Source organism: Stenella coeruleoalba, assembly GCF_951394435.1.
Source record: "Stenella coeruleoalba genome assembly, chromosome: 3".
Classification (NCBI taxonomy): Eukaryota; Metazoa; Chordata; class Mammalia; order Artiodactyla; family Delphinidae; genus Stenella; species Stenella coeruleoalba.
This window is the reverse complement of record NC_137148.1, coordinates 108093156-108114919: the sequence shown is the minus strand read 5'-3', so window position 1 is coordinate 108114919 and position 21764 is coordinate 108093156. Positions and strand designations below refer to the sequence as shown.

The window sequence follows — 21764 nt, the reverse complement described above, 5'->3', positions numbered from 1 at the left end:
TTTTTCACTTTTAAGGACATTTATGATTACACTGGGACCATACAGATAATCTGGGGTAATCGCCCCATTTCAAGGTTAGCTGATTAGCAACCTTAATTCCACGTGCAATCTTTTTTTTATTTTTATTTTTTATATTTTGGCTGCATTGGGTCTTTGTTGCTGTGTGCAGGCTTCCTCTAGTTGCAGTGAGCGGCGGCTACTCTTCCTTGCGGTGCACGGGTTTCTCATTGAGGTGGCTTGTCCTTATTGCTGAGCACGGGTTCTAGGCGCACGGGCTTTAGCAGTTGTGGCTCGCGGGCTCTGGAGTGCAGGCTCAGTAGTTGTGGCGCGTGGGCTTAGTTGCTCCACGGCATGTGGGATCTTCCCGGACCAGGGCTCAAACCCATGTCCCCTGCATTGGCAAGCGGATTCTTAACCACTGCCCCAACAGGGAGGTCCCTCCACCTGCAATCTTAATCTAGCTTTTCCATGTAACCTAACACCTTCACAGGCTCTGGGGATTAGGATATAGACACTTGGGGTGGGATGCATTATTCTGTCTACAACACTATCTTCTTCTTAAGCCATTGCAAAACAAAAGTACTTTTTTGAGGTCAAAAAGAAGTCTAGGATGATGAAAATGTTACGAAACTAAACAGATGGTTGCACAACTTTGTGAATATGCTAGAAAACTACTGAATTGTACACTTTAAAATTGTGCATTTTACACCATATAGATTATATCATGATAAAAAGTATGTATACAAAAATGTCTAAGTTGACTATATGGATTCTATCTACTAAGCTGTTTTATCTGTTGCTTTACTTATATATAAACAGGAAATATCACTCACAGTCACTCCTTTACCAACTTAACCCAATTCAGTTTTCTCCTGAGTGGGAACAGGGTTAATGAATCCAGACATATCAATTTCAAGAAAGATTACAGAAGAGACAGATATGCGATAAAACAGGGTGTACTGGCACTTCAAGAACGTATTTTAGATAACTGAGCCTTTCAGCCCCAGACCAACCTCAGTCATACTCTAGCAGATCTTCTTATTGGGCTCTACATAATTTGGAATAATCCCCAAGTAATTGAAATATGCACATGAAAATGTCCTAGGAGGATTTATGCAGAAGTTTGAATGGTACATGCTAGTAAATATTCTGAAGTGAATAGAGACAATTATGAATCAGCTGCAGATGCATCCCAAAGTAAGCAAGTAAAAGTCCCATGCAGCCAGGGAGAATCTCAGTTGGGTTTCAATGACACTAAATCATGAAGAATATAAAAGAAGAAGAGAGCTCTAGGGGTCCTCCATCTGAGACCACAGGCTTAAATCACAGACAATCAACTAGCAAGCCTCATTCTGACAACAGAGCCTCAGTAGAGATGAGAATGTTGATGCAAGGATCCCAGGCCACAGAGATAACCATTATGTGGACCAGAGGTTTGCAAAACTTCTCTATGCTACACACCTCAAAAACCTATGTATAGAATATATGCGGATGTTTGCAGCAAGCATTCCCAGCTTCACTTCTCAAGCATCAACTTGGTTAGAAGGGAGAAGGAGTTAGAAACAGGGAGTGTGGAGACGAAGAAGGTACAATGTCAGTTAATACTGAAAACTGAACCCTTGAACTGCCATTCGTGTTGGAGTATATACTACAATAAAACAACCAACTAGTTATCCTGGCTGGCTCCTTTATCTCTCTATTCACCTTGGGGGAAATTCAAAACTTATATTGATGAAAATGGGATTTGTATCTATTAAAAGTACTTTTTATTCACTCTGAAAAGTGTCTTTATTCTTCAGGAAGTCTCATAACATTTATTAATCCTTCCACACTGCTGTCATAAATGACAAATCTGAGATGAACTTCCTTTTTTTTGCTTTGAGTTTGCATTTAAAAGAGTATGATCCTAAGAGATATGGGAACATATGTATATATATAACCGATTCACTTTGTTATAAAGCAGAAACTAACACACCATTGTAAAGCAATTATACTCCAATAAAGATGTTAAAAAAAATAAAAAAATAAAAGAGTATGATCGTGAAAGAGAGGTTTTAAGAATTCACAATGAACTCACTGAGTTATTTACTGCCTAACTTTCCCTTCATTCTCACCAAGGGAGCATATTTATTATATTTTCTCCCTCTGTGCATTTACATTTCTGAGAAGTTTCCAAAAATGGAAGGAAGTGGGGAATTGGTATACTTATTCTGCAGCCAGGGAGACTCTTCATTTTTTAATAACTCATAATACCAATGGGATAGTTAAATCAAACAGACTTTTTGGCTAGAGATTTTGTTGGTCTAGCTTGATTATTTTCAAACTGTGATCAATCCATTTCCACATTGCTCCTACAGCTGGATGTAGTTTATATTTCAAAGTCTCTGAAAACATAGGTTACAAATTTTCCAGTTTTAGATGGGGTGGGAAAACACTTTGATGTTTTTGAGGTGAAAATTACCCATCAAAGAAGTGGAGTTAAGCACTGCACCAGAAAAAAATTATATCCCATTTCCATACTTGGAATAAAAAGAAGAAAAACAAAACCCAAAGCCCCTGCAATTGAAATAATACATTTTATTAATGTCAACCTTCCATAGTAATTTTATACCAATCTCTCATGGGCCCTAGGAAATGCTAAGACAACCAAACCAAAATTATCAGTAGGTTTATCATCCAAGCCATGACTTATCCACAACAAATTGTGAAACCTCAAACTGCTTCTGCATGCAGTATTTTTGAACTATTTTCCCCCAAACATCACACACACACACACACACACACACACACACACACACACACACACACCCCGATTGGTTAGTCTTATGGATTGCAACAAAGCTTAATGGAGCAAAATCCTCCTATGGGATACCTTGTTCTCCCACAGATTTGGACAGCATGAAATATGTAATTCATTTCTTTCCCAAGCTTAAGTAGTTGGGTGCCAATCTAGAGTAATTGAAATTTTGGGCTCTTGTTTAGGATCATTAATTCTACTCTTCCTTTCTCTATGAATGGGAAGAATAATCTCTTGCAAAGTAGTTTAAATAAAATATGGACATTTATGCAAAATGAATTCCTAGACTTATCAAAGACTTATTCCTCAGACAACGGCAATTTCATGGGACAAACACCTCGTAGATTGATGGTCAAATTGCTTCACTCACAAAATGTTCAGGGCTCTTTTCTTTTTTCCACCTTTTACATCCTGATGATCAAAGAAGCCTTTCTCCCTGTTGGTGCCACTGAGAATCCTGGGCACCCCTTGCAAATCACACCTCCTACTACTTCCTGGGCCAACACTGTCTTGCTTGCCTTGCCGTGTGGGGCTTCCAGTCACTCTCAATTCAGCATTATTCACATTTTCTTGGTAGATACTTTTTCAGTAAAAGGCTTCTTAGACATATACCATGATTCAGTTTAGAGTTTTATTTTGGTTGCCTGGGGACTTGTAAAAAAATTCTGTCTTTTTCATCCCAATCACATATATATATATATATATATATATATATATATATATATATATATATATATATATATACTCTGAGATTACAAAAAGAAGTTTTAAGTCTCAAGTCTCCTGAAACTTTAAAAAGTATATATTTTTTAAATTTAATTAATTAATTTATTTTTTGCGGTATGCGGGCCTCTCACTGTTGTGGCCTCTCCCACAACAGAGCACAGGCTCCGGACGCGCAAGCTCAGCGGCCATGGCTCACGGGCCTAGCCGCTCCATGGCATGTGGGATCTTCCCGGACCGGGGCACAAACCCGTGTCCCCTGCATCGGCAGGCGGACTCTCAACCACAGTGCCACCAGGGAAGCCCTATTTATTTTTTTATACAGCAGGTTCTTATTAGTCATCCATTTTATACACATCAGTGTATACATGTCAACTCCATCGCCCAATTCAGCACACCACCATCCCCACCCCGCCGTGGCTTTCCCCACTTGGTGTCCATACGTTTGTTCTCTACATCTGTGTCTCAATTTCTGTCCTGCAAACCTGTTCATCTGTACCATTTTTCTAGGTTCCACATACATGCGTTAATATACGATATTTGTTTTTCTTTCTGACTTACTTCACTCTGTATGACAGTCTCTAGATACATCCACATTTCTACAAATGACCCAATTTCGTTCCTTTTTATGGCTGAGTAATATTCCATCGTATATATGTACCACTTCTTCTTTATCCATTCGTCTGTTGATGGGCATTTAGGTTGCTTCCATGACCCGGCTATTGTAAATAGTGCTGCAAGGAATATTGGGGTGCATGTGTCTTTTTGAATTATGGTTTTCTCTGGGTATATGCCCAGTAGTGGGATTGCTGGATCATATGGTAATTCTATTTTTAGCTATTTAAGGAACCTCCATACTGTTCTCCATAGTGGCTGTATCAATTTACATTCCCACCAACAGTGCAAACGGTTTGCTTTTCTCCACACCCTCTCCAGTATTTGTTGCTTGTAGATTTTCTGATGATGCCCATTCTAACTCGTGTGGGGTGATACCTCATTGTAGTTTTGATTTGCATTTCTCTAATAATTAGTGATGTTGAGTAGCTTTTCATGTGCTTCTTGGCCATCTGTGTGTCTTCTTCGGAGAAATGTCTATTTAGGTCTTCTGCCCATTTTTGGATTGGTTTTTTTGTTTCTTTAATATTGAGCTGCATGAGCTGTTTATATATTTTGGCGATTAATCCTTTGTAGGTTGATTCATTTGCAAATATTTTCTCCCATTCTGAGGGTTGTCTTTTTGTCTTGCTTATGATTTCCTTTGATGTGCAAAAGCTTTGAAGTTTCATTAGGTCCCATTTGTTTATTTTTGTTTTTATTTCCATTTCTCTAGGAGGTGGATCAAAAAAGATCTTGCTGTGATTTATGTCAAAGAGTGTTCTTCCTATGTTTTCCTCCAAGAGTTTTATAGTGTCCAGTCTTACATTTAGGTTTATAATCCATTTTGAGTTTATTTTTGTGTATGGTATTAGGGAGTGTTCTAATTTCATTCTTTTACATGTAGCTGTCCAGTTTTCCCAGCACCACTTATTGAAGAGACTGTCTTTTCTCCATTGTACATCCTTGCCTCCTTTGTCCTAGATTAGTTGACCATAGGTGTGTGGGTTTATCTCTGGGCTTTCTGTCTTGTTCCACTGATCTATGTTTCTGTTTTTGTGCCAGTACCATATTGTCTTGATTACTGTAACTTTGTAGTAGAGTCTGAAGTCAGGGAGTCTGATTCCTCCAGCTCCGTTTTCTTCCCTCAGACTGCATTGGTTATTCGGGGTCTTTTGTGTATCCATACAAATTTTAAGATTTTTTGTTCTAGTTCTGTAAAAAAATGCCACTGGTAAATTGATAGGGATTGCATTGAATCTGTAGATTGCTTTGTGTAATATAGTCATTTTCACAGTATTGAATCTTCCAATCCAAGAACATGGTATATCTCTCCATCTGTTGGTATCACCTTTAATTACTTTCATCAGTGTCTTATAGTTTTCTGCATACAGGTCTTTTGTTTCCCTAGGTAGTAGGTTTATTCCTAGGTATTTTATTCCTTTTCTTTCAATGGTAAATGGGAATGTGTCCTTACTTTCTCTTTCAGATTTTTCATCATTAGTGTATAGGAATGCAAGAGATTTCTGTGCATTAATTTTGTATCCTGCAACTTTATCAAATTCATTGATTAGCTCTAGTAGTTTTCTGGTGGCATCTTTAGGATTCTCTATGTATAGTATCATGTCATCTGCAAACAGTGACAGTTTTACTTCTTCTTTTCTGATTTGTATTCCTTTTATTTCTTTTTCTTCTCTGATTGCTGTGGCTAGGACTTCCAAAACTATGTTGAATAATAGTGGTGAGAGTGGACATCCTTGTCTTGTTCCTAATCTGAGAGGAAAGATTTCAGTTTTTCACCATTGAGAATGATGTTTGCTGTGGGTTTGTCATTTATGGCCTTTATTATGTTGAGGTAGGTTCCCTCTATGCCCACTTTCTGGAGAGTTTTTATCACAAATGGGTGTTGAATTTGTCAGAAGTTTTTTCTGCATCTATTGAGATGATCATATAGTTTTTATTCTTCAGTTTGTTAATACGGTGTATCACATTGATTGATTTGCGTATATTGAAGAATTCTTGCATCCCTGGGATAAATCCCACTTGATTATGGTGTATGATCCTTTTAATGTGTTGTTAGATTCTGTTTGCTAGTATTTTGTTCTGGATTTTTGCATCTATATTCATCAGTGATATTGGTCTATAATTTTCTTTTTTTGTAGTACCTTTGTCTGGTTTTGGTATCAGGGTGATGGTGGCCTCACAGAATGATTTTGGGAGTGTTCCTTCCTCTGCAATTTTTTGGAAGAGTTTGAGAAGGATGGGTGTTAGCTCTTCTCTAAATGTTTGATAGAATTCACCTGTGAAGCCATCTGGTCTTGGACTTTTGTTTGCTGGAAGATTTTAAATCACAGTTTCAATTTCATTACTTGTGATTGGTCTGTTCATATTTTCTATTTCTTCCTTGTTCTGTCTTGGGAGGTTATACCTTTCTAAGAATTTGTCCGTTTCTTCCAGGTTGTCCATTTTATTGGTATAGAGTTGCTTGTAGTAGTCTCTTAGGATGCTTTGTATTTCTGCAGTGCCTGTTGTAACTTCTCCTTTTTCATTTCCAATTTTATTGATTTGAGTCCTCTCCCTCTTTTTCTTGATGAGTCTGGCTAATGGTTTATCAATTTTGTTTACCTTCTCAAAGAACCACCTTTTAGTTTTATTGATCTTTGCTATTGTTTTCTTTATTTCTATTTCATTTATTTTTGCTCTGATCTTTATGATTTCTTTCCTTCTGCTAACTTTGGGTTTTGTTTGTTCTTCTTTCTCTAGTTCCTTTAGGTGTAACGTTAGATTGTTTATTTGAGATTTTTATTGTTTCTTGAGGTAGGCTTGTATAGCTATAAAATTCCCTCTTAGAACTGCTTTTGCTGCATCCCATAGGTTTTGGATCGTTGTGTTTTCATTGTCATTTGTCTCTATGTATTTTTTGATTTCCTCTTTGATTTTCAGTGACCGCTTGGTTATTTAGTAACATATTGTTTAGCCTCTGTGTGTTTGTGGTTTTTACATTTTTTTCCCTGTAACTGATTTCTAATCTCATAGTCTTATGGTCAGAAAAGATGCTTGATATGATTTCAATTTTCTTAAATTTACTGAGGCTTGATTTGTGACCCAAAATGTAATCTATCCTGGAGAATATTCCATGCACACTTGAGAAGAAAGTGTAATCTGCTGTTTTTGGATGGAAGGTCCTATAAATATCAATTAAATCTACCTGGTCTATTGTGTCATTTAAAGCTTGTCTTTCCTTATTAATTTTCTGTTTGGATGATCTGTCCATTGGTGTAAGTGAGGTGTTAAAGTCTCCCACTATTATTATGTCACTGTCAATTTCCTCTTTTATAGCTGTTAGCAGTTGCCTTATGTATTGAGATGCTCCCATGTTGGGTGCATGTATATTTATAATTGTTATATCTTCTTCTTGGATTGTTCCCTTGATTACTATGTAGTGTCCTTCCTTGTCTCTTGTAACATTTTTTATTTTAAAGTCTATTTTATCTGATATAAGTATTGCTACTCCAGCTTTCTTTTGAATTCCATTTAATATCTTTTTCCAACCCCTCACTTTTGGTCTGTATGTGTCTCTAGGTCTGAAGTGGGTCTCTTGTAGACAGCATATATATGGGTTTTGTTTTTGTATCCATTCAGCAAGCCTGTGTCTTTTGGTTGGAATATTTAATCTATTTACATTTAAGGTAATTATTGATATGCATGTTCCTATTACCATTTCCTTAATCGTTTTGGGTTTGTTTTTGTAGGTCCTTTTCTTCTGTTGTGTTGCCCACTTAAAGAAGTTCCTTTAGCATTTGTTGTAGAGCTGTTCTGGTGGTGCTGAATTCTCTTAGCTTTTGCTTGTCTGTAAAGCTTTTGATTTCTCCATTGAATCTGAATGAGATCCTTGCTGGGTAGAGTAATCTTGGTTGTAGGTTTTTCCTTTTCATCACTTTAAGTATATCATGCCTGTCCCTTCTGGCTTGTAGAGTTTCTGCTGAGAAATCAGCTGTTAACCCTATGGGATTTCCCTTGTATGTTATTTGTCGTTTTTCCCTTGCTGCTTTCAATAATATTGTCTTTAATTTTTACCAATTTGATTACTATGTGTCTTGGCATGTTTCTCCTTGGGTTTATCCTGTATGGGACTCTCTGCACTTCCTGGACTTGGGTGGCTATTTCCTTTCCCATGTTAGGGAAGTTTTCAACTATAATCTCTTCAAATATTTTCTCAGGTCCTTCCTCTCTCTCTTCTCCTTCTGGGACCCCTATAATGCGAATGTTGTTGTGTTTAATGTTGTCCCCGAGGTCTCTTATGCTGTCTTCATTTCTTTTCATTCTTTTTTCTTTATTCTGTTCTGCAGCAGTGAATTCCACCATTCTGTCTTCCAGGTCACTTCTCCGTTCTTCTGCCTCAGTTATTCTGCTATTGATTCCTTGTAGAGTATTTTTCATTTCAATTATTGTATTGTTCATCTCTGTTTGTTTGTTCTTTAATTCTTCTAGGTCTTTGTTAAACATTTCTTGCACCTTCTGGTTCTTTGCTTCCATTCTTTTTCCGAGGTTCTGGATCATCTTCACTATCATTATTCTGAATTCTTTTTCTGGAAGGTTGCCTATCTCCACTTCATTTAGTTGTTTTTCTGGGGTTTTATCTTGTTCTTCATCTGGTACATAGCCCTCTGCCTTTTCATCTTGTCTACCTTTCTGTGAATGTGGTTTCTGTTCCACAGGCTGCAGGACTGTAGTTCTTCTTGCTTCTGCTGTCTGCCCTCTGGTGGATGAGGCTATCTAAGAGGCTTGTCCAAGTTTTCTGATGGGAGGGACTGGTGGTGGGTAGAGCTGGCTGTTGCTCTGGTGGGCAGCGCTCAGTAAAACTTTAATCCGCTTGTCTGCCGATCGGTGGGGCTGGGTCCCCTCCCTGTTGGTTGTTTGGCCTGAGGGGACTCAACACTGGAGCCTACCCAGGCTCTTTGTTGGGGCTAATGGCGGACTCTGGGAGGGCTCCCGCCAAGGAGTACTTCCCAGAACTTTTGCTGCCAGTGTCCTTGTCCTCACAGTGAGACAGAGCCACCCCCCGCCTCTGCAGGAGACCCTCCAACACTAGCAGGTAGGTCTGGTTCAGTCTCCTATGGGGGTTACTGCTCCTTCCCCTGGGTCCCAATGCGCACACTACTTTGTCTGGGCCCTCCAAGAGTGGAGTCTCTGTTTACCTCAGTTCTGTCGAAGTCCTGTCGAAGTCAAATCCCACACGCCTTCAAAGGCTGATTCTCTAGGAATTCCTCCTCCCATTGCCAGACCCCCAGCTTTGGAAGCCTGACGTGGGGCTCAGAACCTTCACTCCAGTGGGTGGACTTCTGTGGTATAAGTGTTCTCCAGTTTGTGGGTCTCCAACCCAGCAGTTATGGGATTTGATTTTATTGTGATTGCGCCCCTCCTACCATCTCATTGTGGCTTCTCCTTTGTCTTTGGATGTGGGGTATTTTTTTTGGTGCGTTCCAGTGTCTTCCTGTTGATGTTTGTTCAGCAGTTAGCTGTGATTCCAGTGTTCTCACAAGAGGGAGTGAGAGCATGTCCTCCTACTCTGCCATCTTGACCTAATCTTGTAAAAAAACTTTTAAATTATCCTGTTCTTCATCACCCCCCCAAGTTTTTTTTTTGTTTATTTTTGGCTGCATTGTGTCTTCATTGCTGCGCAGACTTTCTCTAGTTGCAGCGAGTGGGGGCTACTCTTCATTGAAGTGCGTGGGCTTCTCATTGCAGTGGCTTGTCTTGTTGCAGAGCACGGGCTCTAGGTGCATGAGGTTCAGTAGTTGTGGCTTGTGGGCTCTAGAGCACAGGCTCAGTAGCTGTGGTTCACGGGCTTAATTGCTCCATGGCATTTGGGATCTTCCTGGACCAGGGCTTGAACCCTGTTGCCTGCATTGGCAGGTGGATTCTTAACCACTGCACCACCAGGGAAGTCCTACCTCCCCCCAGTTTTATTGAGATATAATTGATATATAACAGTGTATTCATTTAAGGTATATACAACCTAAGGATTTGCTATATGTATTTATTGCTAAATGATTACCAAAATAGGTTTAGTTAACATCCATCACCTCACATAACTTTTTTTTCTTGTGATGAGAACTTTTAAGATCTACTCTCTTAGCAACTTAAAAAAAAAAAGATTATCACAACAAGTTTAGTTGACATCCATTATCTCCTGTACATATAAAGGGAAGGAAAAGAAAGAAAAAAAAATTTCCTTATGATAGGATCGCTCAACAACTTTCATATATACCATACAGCAGTGTTAACTATAGTTATCATGTTGTACATTATATCCCTAGTACTTATTTATGTTGTAACTGGAAGTTTGTACCTTTTCACCACCTTCATCTAATTCCTTCTCTCCCCCACCTCCCTGCTTCTGGTAACCACAAATCTGATTGTTTTTTTCTGAGTTTGGTGTTTTTAAAAAAATTCCACATATATGTGAGACCATATGGTATTTATCTTTCTCTGACTTATTTCACTTAGCATAATGCCCTCAAGGTCCATCCATGTTGTTGCAAATGACAGGATTTCCTTCTTTTTTTATGGCTGAATGACAATATTTTGTGTGTGTGTGTGTGTGTGTGTCACATTTTCTTTATCCATTCATCTGTTGATGGACACTTAGGTTATTTCCATGTATTGGCTATTGTAAATAATGCTGCAATGAGCATGGGGGTGCAGATATCTCTTTGAGATAGTTATTTCATTTCCTTCATATACATATCCAGAAGTAGAAAGGCTGGATCATATGGTAATTCTATTTCTAACTTTTTGAGGAACCTCCATACTGTTTTCCATAGTGGCTGCACCAATTTACATTCCCACCAATACTGCACAAGGGTTCCCTTTTTTCCACATTGTTATCTCTTGTTGATGACAGCCATTCTAACAGGAATGAGGTAATACCTTAATGTGGATTTGATTTGCATCTCCTTGATGACTAGTAAAGTTGAGCACCTTTTCATGTACCTTTGGGCCATTTGTATATCTTCTTGGTAAAAATGTCTATTCAGTTCCTCTGTTCATTGTTAATTTTGCCCATTGGATTATTTATTTTTTGCTTTGAGTTGTATAACTTCTTTATTCGTTTTAGATATTAGCCCCTTATCAGATATATGATTTGCAAATAATTTCCTCCCATTCTGTAGGTTAACTTTTTGTTTTATGATTGTTTCCTCTGCTGTTCAGAATTGGTGTCAAATCCAAAGAATCATTGCCAAGACCAAAGTCAAGGAGCTTACTCCATGTTTTCTTTTAGTTTTATGGCTTTAGGTCTTATGTTCAAGTGTTTAATTGAATCTGAGTTGATTTTTGTGTATGGTATAAGAAAGTGGTCCAGCTTCATTCTTTAACATGTGGCTCTCCAATTTTCCCAGCACCATTTATCGAGGAGACTAACCTTTCCCCACTGTAAATTCTTGTCTCTTTTGTCACAAATTAACTGATCTTGTATGCACAGGTTTGTTTTGGGGCCCTCTATTCTATTCCACTGATCTATGTGTTTGTTTTTATGCCAATACTACACTGTTTTGACTACTATAGCTTTGTAGTGTAGTTTGAAATCAGGAAGTGTTATGCCTCCAGCTTTGTTCTTCTTTCTCAAGGTTGCTTTGGCTATTTGGGCTCTTCTGCAGTTCCACACAAATTTTAGGATTGTTTGTTCTATTTTTGTGACAAATGCCATTGAATTTTGATAGGAATTGCATTGAATCAGTACTTTGGGTAGCATGGACATTTAAAGAATATTAATTCTTCCAATCTACAAGAATATAATATCTTGCCATTTATTTGTGTCTTCTTTAATTTCTTTCATCAATATACAGTTTTCAGTGTACAAGTCTTTCACTTTCTTGGTTAAATTTATTCATAGGTATTTTATTCTTTTTGATGCAGTTTTAAATAGGATTGTTTTCTTGACTTTTATTTCTGAGAGTTTGTTATTAGTGTATAGAAATACAACTGATTTTTGTAGGTTAATATTTTATTCTGCAACTTTACTGAATTCATTTATTCTAACAGTTTTTGGTGGAGTCTTTAGGGTTTTCTATAAATAATATCATGTCATTTACAAGTAGAGACAGTTTATGTTCTTCCTTTTCATTTGGATGTCTTTTATTTCCTTTTGTTCCCTAATTATTTCGATTTAGGATTTCCAACGCTATGTTGAATAAAAGTGGCAAGAGTGGACATCCTTGTCTTGTTCCTGACCTTAGAGGAAAAGCTGTCAGGTTTTTACTGTTGAGTATGATGTTAGCTGTGGGCTTGTCATATATGGTCTTTATTATGTTGACGTACTTTCCTGCTATACCTACTTTGTTGAGAATTTTTATCATAAGTGGATGTTGAATTCTGTCAAAAGTTTTTCCTGCATCTATTGAGATAATTATATGATTTTTATCCTTCATTTTATTGATGTGGTGTATCACATTGATTGATTTGCAGATATAGAACCATCCTTGTATTCTTGAAATAAATCCCACTTGATCATGGTGTATGATCCTTTTAATGTATTGTTGAATTCAGTTTGCTACCATTTTGTTGAGGATTTTTGCATCTATGTTCATCAGGGATATTGGCCTGTAATTTTTTTTTTCTTCTGGGCTTCTTGTCTGGTTTTGGTATCAGGGTAATGCTGGCCTCATAAAAGAATTCGGAAGTGTTCCCTCCTCTTCTATTTTTTGGAAGAGTTTGAAAAGGATTGGTATTAACTCTTCTTTGAATGTTTGGTAGAATTCACCAGTGAAGCCATCTGGTCCTGGATTTTATTTGTTGAGAGTTTCGATTACTGATTCATCTTTACTATTACCTGGTCTATTCAAATTTTCTATTTTCTATTTCTTCATGATTCAGTCTTGGTATGTTTCTAGAAATTTATCATTTCTCCTAGGTTGTCTGATTTTTTGGCCTGTAATTGTTCATAGTAGTTTCTTACGATTCTTTGTATTTCTGTGGTATCAATTGTAATGTCTTCTTTCTTTTTTTTTCTTTTAAAATACTTGCAATTTATACTAGCACTAAATTTGAATTCCTATATAATGGATTTCTGTTTTCCCTCTTTCATTAGAATGGTGAATTTAATTCTGCATTATTACATCTAGTCAGAATCACCTGTAGCAATCAGCACATTATTAAGGACCTGGATTCAGTGCTTGCACTGGACTGTGGAGACAAGCAGCTGAAACACCACAGAGAAGAGAAAAAGGAAGCAGGAAATGAGCCAGCTGGCGCTACAGAAGAACTGAGGCTCAGAAATATGCTGTATACCCAGCATTGCCTAAAGGCTAGAGACCTGGATGGTAAGCCTCTCTGCTTTTACACATGCCACTCTGTCTACTGCCTTTTGGTGGGCTTTCTTCTCCTCATTTTACCTTCATTGTTCCCATTCAGGATCACTTTAACCAGGTCTCACCTATCTACAAATGAAGGGCAGGACAAGGTGTGTTCATAGCTCATGTGATAATGTCTGAGCTCCCAGAACTGGTCCCGTGACCTCTGGCCCAGCTCTCCCAGATGCTTCCACACCCAGCTCCAAGACCACACACTGTCTTTACTTGTAGACTCTAAAGTAGACTCTGAAGATGTGGTACATATATGCAATGGAATACTATGCAGCCATAAAAAGGAATGAAATAATGCTTGTTACAGCAATATGGATGGACTTAGAGATTATTATACTAAGTGAAGTAAGTCAGAAAGAGAAAGACAAATACCATATGATGTCACTGATATGTGGAATCTAAAGTATGACACAAATGAACCTATGTGCAAAACAGAAACAGACTTGCTGACAGAGAACAGGCTTGTGGTTGACAAGGTGGGGTGGGTAGGGAAGGATGGATTGGGAGTTTGGGATTAGCAGATGCAAACTATTATGTATAGAATGGATAAACAACAAGGTCCTACTGTATGGCACAGGGAACTATATTCAATATCCTGTGACAAACGATAATGGAAAAGAATATGAAAAAAGAATGTATACATATGTATAACTGAATAACTTTGCTGTACAGCAGAAACTAACACAACATTGTAAATCAACTACACATCAGTTAAAAAAAAATAGACTCTGAAATGTGGCATTTCAGCTGCTCCTTGCCCTATACAGAAACCTAATTTGTACAAACCTTGTATTAGAGCCAAATCTTATGTGTATTCCTCCTTTGACAGCTGGCATGATGTTAAGCTATGCCAATGGAGGGCACTGAAGTGACTCAGCTAGCATGCAGGACAACCAGCAGAGCTAACCTCCAGCAGATGTCAGGGGGTACCCAGGCAGGTATCTTTCCAGCAAGTTCCATGGGTGCACCAGATGACATCTCTGCAAGCTCAGCAGCATTCTGCACACACACACTTTCCCATGAGTTCTGTAGATACTCCAGCCAGATTCCCAGCAAGCACCCTGTTCCCCCTGGGTGAGTGACTTCCCAATGAGTCCCAATGATGACCAGTTAACTTCCCAGAAAATTCAACAGCAGCCCCTCTCCACGGGAAGCTTGCCAGTGAGTTTCTTCAGCATCCCAGTAACCTATTTCCTGCTTTCCAATCTTGGCTCACAGCTTCTTAGTGAACTCCTTTGCCACCCAGAGGGTTATAGCTGCACCTTCCCCAAAGAGGTCTGAATATCAGCATTAGATGGGGAGAAGCAGAATATCCCAAATGTGTTCCTTCCTTGGGTACTCTGCCTCAGACCAAGGGGTAGTAGCTGTTCCTTATAGCTGCTATTGCTTTATTTTTAAGTCCTCTTTACCAAGGGGTAAATCTCCTGTTACGCCAATCTCCTGTTACAAGTTGATAATTCTTCCAATTAAATCTTTCCTATCTAATTACTAAATTACTCTGTTTACTGACTAGGCCCTGACTGATACAAATTCTATCATCATTTGGTTTTATAAGAACTCTGCCACTCTATTATTTTAGTTTCAAAAAGCAGGGTGCCAGTACAGACCAGGATAAACCAGTGATTCCCACATCCTCTGCTACCCCAAAAGGTTGTCACATTCCCATGCCATAATGCTACGGTAGTGTGGTCAGTCAGAACTCCATTTGAAAGAGACAATGGTCTTCCGAAAAAAAAAAAAAAAAAAAAAAAAGCAGGGACTCTTGGTATTAGTGAAAACTTTGAGTGTTTGCAATATCATATATTCAGAGCAAAAATTAAAAAAGGAGGACCTATATTAGAATGAGTTGGCTAAAAGTGTTAGAAATCCAACTGATACTAAATTAAGCATAAAAAAGGAGTTTATAGGAAGGATATTTGGTTTTGTCATAGTATCCAAGGAAAGGCTGTAGGAACTCATGAAGCTCCAAGGATCTCAGGAATTGGAACTGAAAACCTAATACCTCCAAAGCGCTCTTTCTCTCCCCTCTATCACTCTTTCTCAACTCATCTCTCATCTTTGCTGGTCTTTGCTTGGCTTTAACCACTTCCATAGCAAACAAGCTTTCATCTCATGGCAGGGGAAAAAATGAGTACCAAAGATGCTTGGTATCACATTCTCACAGCTCAAAACCAAAGAGAGGAAAAAAAAATCCCTTTGCCCTTGTCTGGGATTAGAAAATTCCTGCAGAAGTTCTCTGTCTTCGCTTGGGGCACATGCTCAGCCTGGACCAACCAAGGGCCCAGAGAGACTGGAGACTAAGTCTCAGCCTCTGCTATGTGTCCATCCATGATCAGGATATTCTGGGTCTGTTTACATGGACAAAAGGAAGGCAAGCTTGTTGATTAGCTATCATAAGGACTTTCCCAATGAAATGACTGCAAAAGCTACATAATACATAACAATCACTATGTTAAATGAGTTGCTGAGATGGCAAGAAATGAAAGAATCTACAGAAGTCAAAAAATAAAGTGAAAGAAGGAATCCTGGGGAGTGGTTTAGCCTGAAGGAATCTATTCAACCTTAGTGACTGAGAACTTTTAGCTTGATTGCTACAGCAAGTAGAAGAGACAAGGTATGTTTTTATTATAAGTTTTCCCTCAAAAAAAAGGGTGACTTGAAAATATGAGCACGGAACAAGAGACCATAAAAATGATCTAATAGACTTGAACAAGAACCATATAGAACTTCATGTCAGAGACCGTCTGTCTAGATTTTGTTCCTTAAAGACATAAAGACAACCCTAAGCCATTACCCTGATGTGTCACTGATCTCTGGGGACTCTGAACTGAGGCTTTGGGACCGTGACAAAACTGCCCTTCTGTGTTCTAAGTGATCCCTTTTCTGCTTTGTTTATTTACTCATTTTACAATTATGCCAGGCACCATGCTGTCTCTGCCCTTAAGAAGGTCACAGTGCAAGAAGAACTTGAGTTCACAATCAGATAATGATACTACTGGGTGACAAGTGCTGTAGCAGAAGAGTAGACAAGGAGTGAGAGGAGTTCAGGAGGAAATTCCCAAGTCCACCTGAGTAATTAGGGCGGTTTTAAGTCATGACTTGAAGGCAGACAATTGAGGTTGGGCATCTTGGGTGTGGGAAGAGCATGTGCAAGAGCACAGAGCTTAGGAAGGAGCTGGGTGCATCTGGAGAATTTCCAGAGGCTCAGTATTACTGACTCACAGAGGGAGTGTGTCTAGGAGAGGGAGAAGAAGATACAGGGACAGCCAACAGGGACCAGGCCTAAAAGACTTTGTCCACCATGCTTAAGAGCTGGGGTTTTACCCTGTAGGGCGGGGGAGGGCATTAAAGGATTTAAATCTGGGCAGTGACATGATTGCAGCTGTAGGAAGGAGCACTCAGTAATGGTGTAGCAGCTGTTCAGACCAGGGGTGATGACTGCCTAAACCAAGGCAGCGTGGGCAGGCGGATAAACCTGAGATACTTAGGAGGTTAAATTCCCATGACTGAATAAGGCCAGTAAAAGAGAGAGGCAAGGGCAAGGATGACCCTTTCATTTCTAATTTGTGTAACTAGCTGTAGATTAAAGTGTGAATAAAAGTTGACTTATGAAAGTGAAAGATAAATAATGGTTAGAAGAATGTAATTTTAAAACTACAGGGGACCTGGAGCAAAAAGTCCCAAAGAGGCAGAAAATAACCTAAACTGGTCAGTTGAGCACAAAGAAATGTTATTGGACAAAAGTGGAAAGGGCTGGCTTTCAGAAAGGCTCAGGGCTGGTAAAATGAGCCAAAGCAAGGAGGAAGAGGATTATCTTAGTTTCTTGGTGCCATTAAAAGCAACTGGGATGGATGCCCAGGATTCTATTTTAGCAGTTTTAGCCTCCTTTAGAGACAGAAATTTTGCTTCTTAATTCTCTAATGAGTTTTTGGTATATTACAGAGAGTTATTTCTTCAAAGGAAGAGCAAAATCTGAGTTTATCCTGTCAGGCTTACAAATACTCTAGTTAAGACACATTAGGGCAATCAAATATGCATAGGTTAATCTCACCTATGCTGTCTCCACTCTCTGTTCTTCTAAGTGGCTTAGCTTCTTGCTAAGTCTAGAGTGTCCCTACGACATGTACACTCAAATACGTGGTTTTCTAAAGAGAAGGTGGGAAAAACAGTCAGCATCTGACTGTTGCTAGGCTTGTTTACTTGCTACTCTCCCATCTCTTTCTCTGCGTCTGGCTTGAGCCATGAACCATGAAGCTGAGTCATATCTTACCATTCTTCGTCTCTGCTACTGCTCATGCTTGCAAACCTGATTTGCCCCTCTTAACTTTTCTTCTCAACCCTTTCTCTTCATCATATCCTAGACCTTCCGTATGTACTTCCCTTATAACCTGAGTGAATCCAAAGGCTCCATGTTGCCAACCTCAGCAGTGTCACATTCAAATAATTGATCAACCAGAAGTAATTAAAATTAATTCGAATATTCACTTATGTCTCTTGAAGAATATTAGAGGAGACTCAATTCAAAATTCACAGGACTGCGACTTCCCTGGTTGCGCAGTGGTTAAGAATCCACCTGCCAATGCAGTGGACATGGGTTCGAGCCCTGGTCCGGGAAGATCCCACATGTCACGGAGCAACTAAGCCTGTGCGCCACAACTACTGAGCCTGCGCTCTAGAGCCCACGAGCCACAACTACTGAGCCTGCGCGCCACAACTACTGAGCCTGTGCTCTAGAGCCCGCGAGCCACAACTACTGAGCCCGTGTGTCACAACTACTGAGCCTGCGCGCCTAGAGCCTGTGCTCGGCAACAGGAGAAGCCACCGCCATGAGAAGCCCATGCACCGCAATGAACAGTAGCCCCCACTTGCCACAACTAGAAAAAGCCCATGCACAGCAACGAATACCAAATGCAGCCAAATAAATACATACATAAATAAATGTATTAAAAAATAATCCACAGGACTACTTTTCAAACTAGCCACTTTCCCAGTCTTCTCACTCTCTATCTCCCTCACAGCTCTACGGATGCTTCCATGGATTAGTTTCCTGTCAGATTCCTTAGTCCTCTGCCCTTACTTATTACCTGCTTCTGCCTAACAGGGCTGGGGTGGCAGGGAGGGAAGGCACATGCCAGAAGTTCCTTAGTGGGCTGGGCTGAGAGAGTCTACTGATTTTGGTTGCAATATCCTTGAACTTTTAACACTTCATTGGAATTATTTATATGCTTGTCTCTATCATCTAGATCAGCAATCCTCCACAGAAGTATCCTAGCCCATTAATGTGGTAGAATCAGGCTGGAGGAAGGGCTTGGGTTATAACTATTTTTCAGGGAACTGTGCTGAGCTCTTAGTCTATGCAATTATCTGGAGTGAGTGACCATAAAAATCTGGATGTACTGAGAGAGGAAAATACTAGGCAGTAAAATCTAAAAGTGTAGGGATAGTCATCATACTCATTTCCATTCTTTAGCTGTAAAAGGAACGAATAAAAGCACTTTCATCATGTAGATTGGGATTTATTTTAATGTTTTAAGCTCCAGCGGTTGTAATGTCTTAATCACAAGTTAATTGCTTTCAACTTGAAGTTATTAACACAAATTTTATGATTCACATATTCCTAAAAGGAATAAATGGGGGAACAAGAGAGAAGGCAAAGATCAATTCTAAATTAATCTAATGGACGCAGATTTGGGGGATTTCTCATTTTTTCTCTCCTGGAAAAATAATGAGCTTTACATTATCAGTCCAGATCTCATGATGCAGGATTTGCTTGAAACTCAGCCTGATATTTGCCGCTAGAGTTTTCACATAAACATTGTATTGATTCTGTACTAAAGGATATAGAAAACTGGTTTTAGGCAAATAGTGAATGTGTGCTGGACCAGTTTTCTTTTTTTAACTATGCCTTGTTATATATTATTGCCAACCTCCTTGTGCTTATGTGCTCATATAATTTTGCTCTCCCAGGTAGCATTCCATCTGATTTACCACACCTGTGAAGCTGTCTCTTTGGTGTAGGGGAAGGTAGGAGATGTAGTTTGGGTGCCAGGATATGAAAAATCTGTTTCTGTTAATATACTTATAAAATTAGCAAATTATATTATATATATTATATATGTATACATTATATATATAGGTGGAGAGAGAGAGAGAGAAAGAGAGAGAGGGAGATTTTCTCTAAACTCCAGCTCCTTTCCCCTAACATCCTTATTCATACAGCTTAGTGCCTAAAAAGCATCTTAAATGTAATTATGTGTACAACAGATTGTTAACTTATTCCCTTCCCAGGTTACCTTTTCACAGTCTGTTCCATCCTAATAAATGGCAGCACAGCCCACTCAATTGCAAGGACCAAAAGCTAGGAGCCATCCTTGTATCCTCTCCATTTATCACCCTTTACATCCATCAGCAAATCCTTTGGGGTCTACCTCCAAAATACCTCTTGAATTTGTCCACTTCTTTCTTTGTCCAAACTACCCTCGTAATCCATCCTATATCGTCTTTTATCCAGACATCTATAATAGCTGTCTTGTTAAATAAGACAACATCACTAATGGACAATTACAGCTTAACATCTTCAATATGATAAATGTACTCTTGTTAGGTGTACATAATATAAATAATCAGAATTTGATCAATTGCTTATTTACTTCAAAAATAATATCTGTTTTTAATACTGCTGAAACTTACGTGACCCCTAAAATGATTTATTATGTAATCCCAAAAAATGCTAATAACATAAATAAAAACTAAAAAGTAAATGTTAGGCTAAAATGACAATCTGTTGTGTGTGTGTTTGTGTGTGTGTGTGTGTGTGCGTGTGTAGGCAGTGCTGAGGGAAATATAAGAGCTAACTTTATCATATATCTGAAATTTTAGAAAAAGGTCAGAAACTCTCCCTTTAAAATAGCATAACGATCATTAAAATATGGATGATATTTAACTCCCTTTTAAAAGAGCATAGCTAATTTAAACATGTATTTGTAAGCACGATGCTGGTATAACTAGGGTGCTAAATACATCTCAGTAAGGAATTTTAGGAATATTCTGAAAATGGAGATGTCACATTCCAAATTAAGGTGGCTAACTGAACAAAGGTATCAAATTTTATTCCTGAAATGCAACTAAAAATACAGTAAGGGCTTAAAAATTTTTTTATTACGTTTTTAAACTGCAAGGAATTTTAAAAAGGGATTAAAAAAATAAACTCAGAAAGACAGTGAGAACAAAAAAAGAGAAAACATACACAAAATTTTGGAAGCTGGAAAAGAGATACACAATAAGCAACTTAGCAGAGTACAGAGCTGAATACTAAGCCAATAAGAGCAAAAACCGAGAAACAATCTGATTTTCACTGCAGAATATTCAAAGACTTGGAAACCGGCAGTACAAAATACCTCTGAAATGGAGTTCAAAGGGAATGCTAAATAATACTGATTTAATGAAAATTGAATGAGAAAGGTATTTCTGAACCTACTCACCATTATATGTTTCTGGGCAACTGATTCCACTCTACCCATGATAATTCAGGACTGGAGAGAGTAAACACAGGGCATCTAGCCTAGGGAACATAAGGCAAAGTTAAGGGCATTGGTGCAGTAACAAAAATAGATAGGTTAAGTGATCTTATGCAGATTGTTTACTGAGATCCCAATTTCCTTCACTCCCTAGAACTCTAATAGATAGTACTTTACCCTCCAAAGAGAAGATAAAAGGCTTATATTTAGGAAAACTGATTAGGCCAAGAGAAAATATCTAAAAATACTGTATACCAGAGTTTCTCAACAAACAACCTACCTGATCACTCTACCAAAGAAGGTTAAATTCAACAAGTTAACTCATTTGTTACAGGCTTTTAATCAGCTTTTTAAGCTTTCAGTGGAAGGACATATAAAAATAAGTCAATAAAAAGGAAAATAAAGGTAGTTTGTTGGAGACAGATGCTATGTAGTTAAAACAAACAAACAAACAAACAAAAAAACAACCTACCAAAGACTTAGATGAATATACCAGGTGCATGAATTGAGAGATTCAATAATGAAAAATCTATAGATTCAGCATAATCTCAGTCAAAATCCAGGTAGGATTTTTTTTGGGTAGAAATTAGTGAGTTCAGCCTAAAATGTATATGGAAATGCAAAGGGCCAAAAATAACAAAGATAACCCTGAAGAAGGAGAATAAAACTTGAGATATTATACTTCTAGATATCAAGACTTATTGCAAAGATACAATGAATCTGACATTCACTGTAAATACGACAGTGTGATATTAATTAAGGATTGAT

The 21764-nt window shown here is 38.4% G+C and overlaps 1 long non-coding RNA gene across 1 annotated transcript in view; it reads right to left on the bottom strand.

Moving 5' to 3' along the window:
• Nucleotides 1-21764, bottom strand: part of LOC307184135 — a 179004-nt gene that overhangs the window by 20148 nt on the left and 137092 nt on the right. The window contains exon 10 of the long non-coding RNA XR_013827664.1: nt 20961-21040. This is a non-coding gene — a long non-coding RNA (uncharacterized lncRNA). The remainder of the gene's footprint in view (nt 1-20960; nt 21041-21764) is intronic.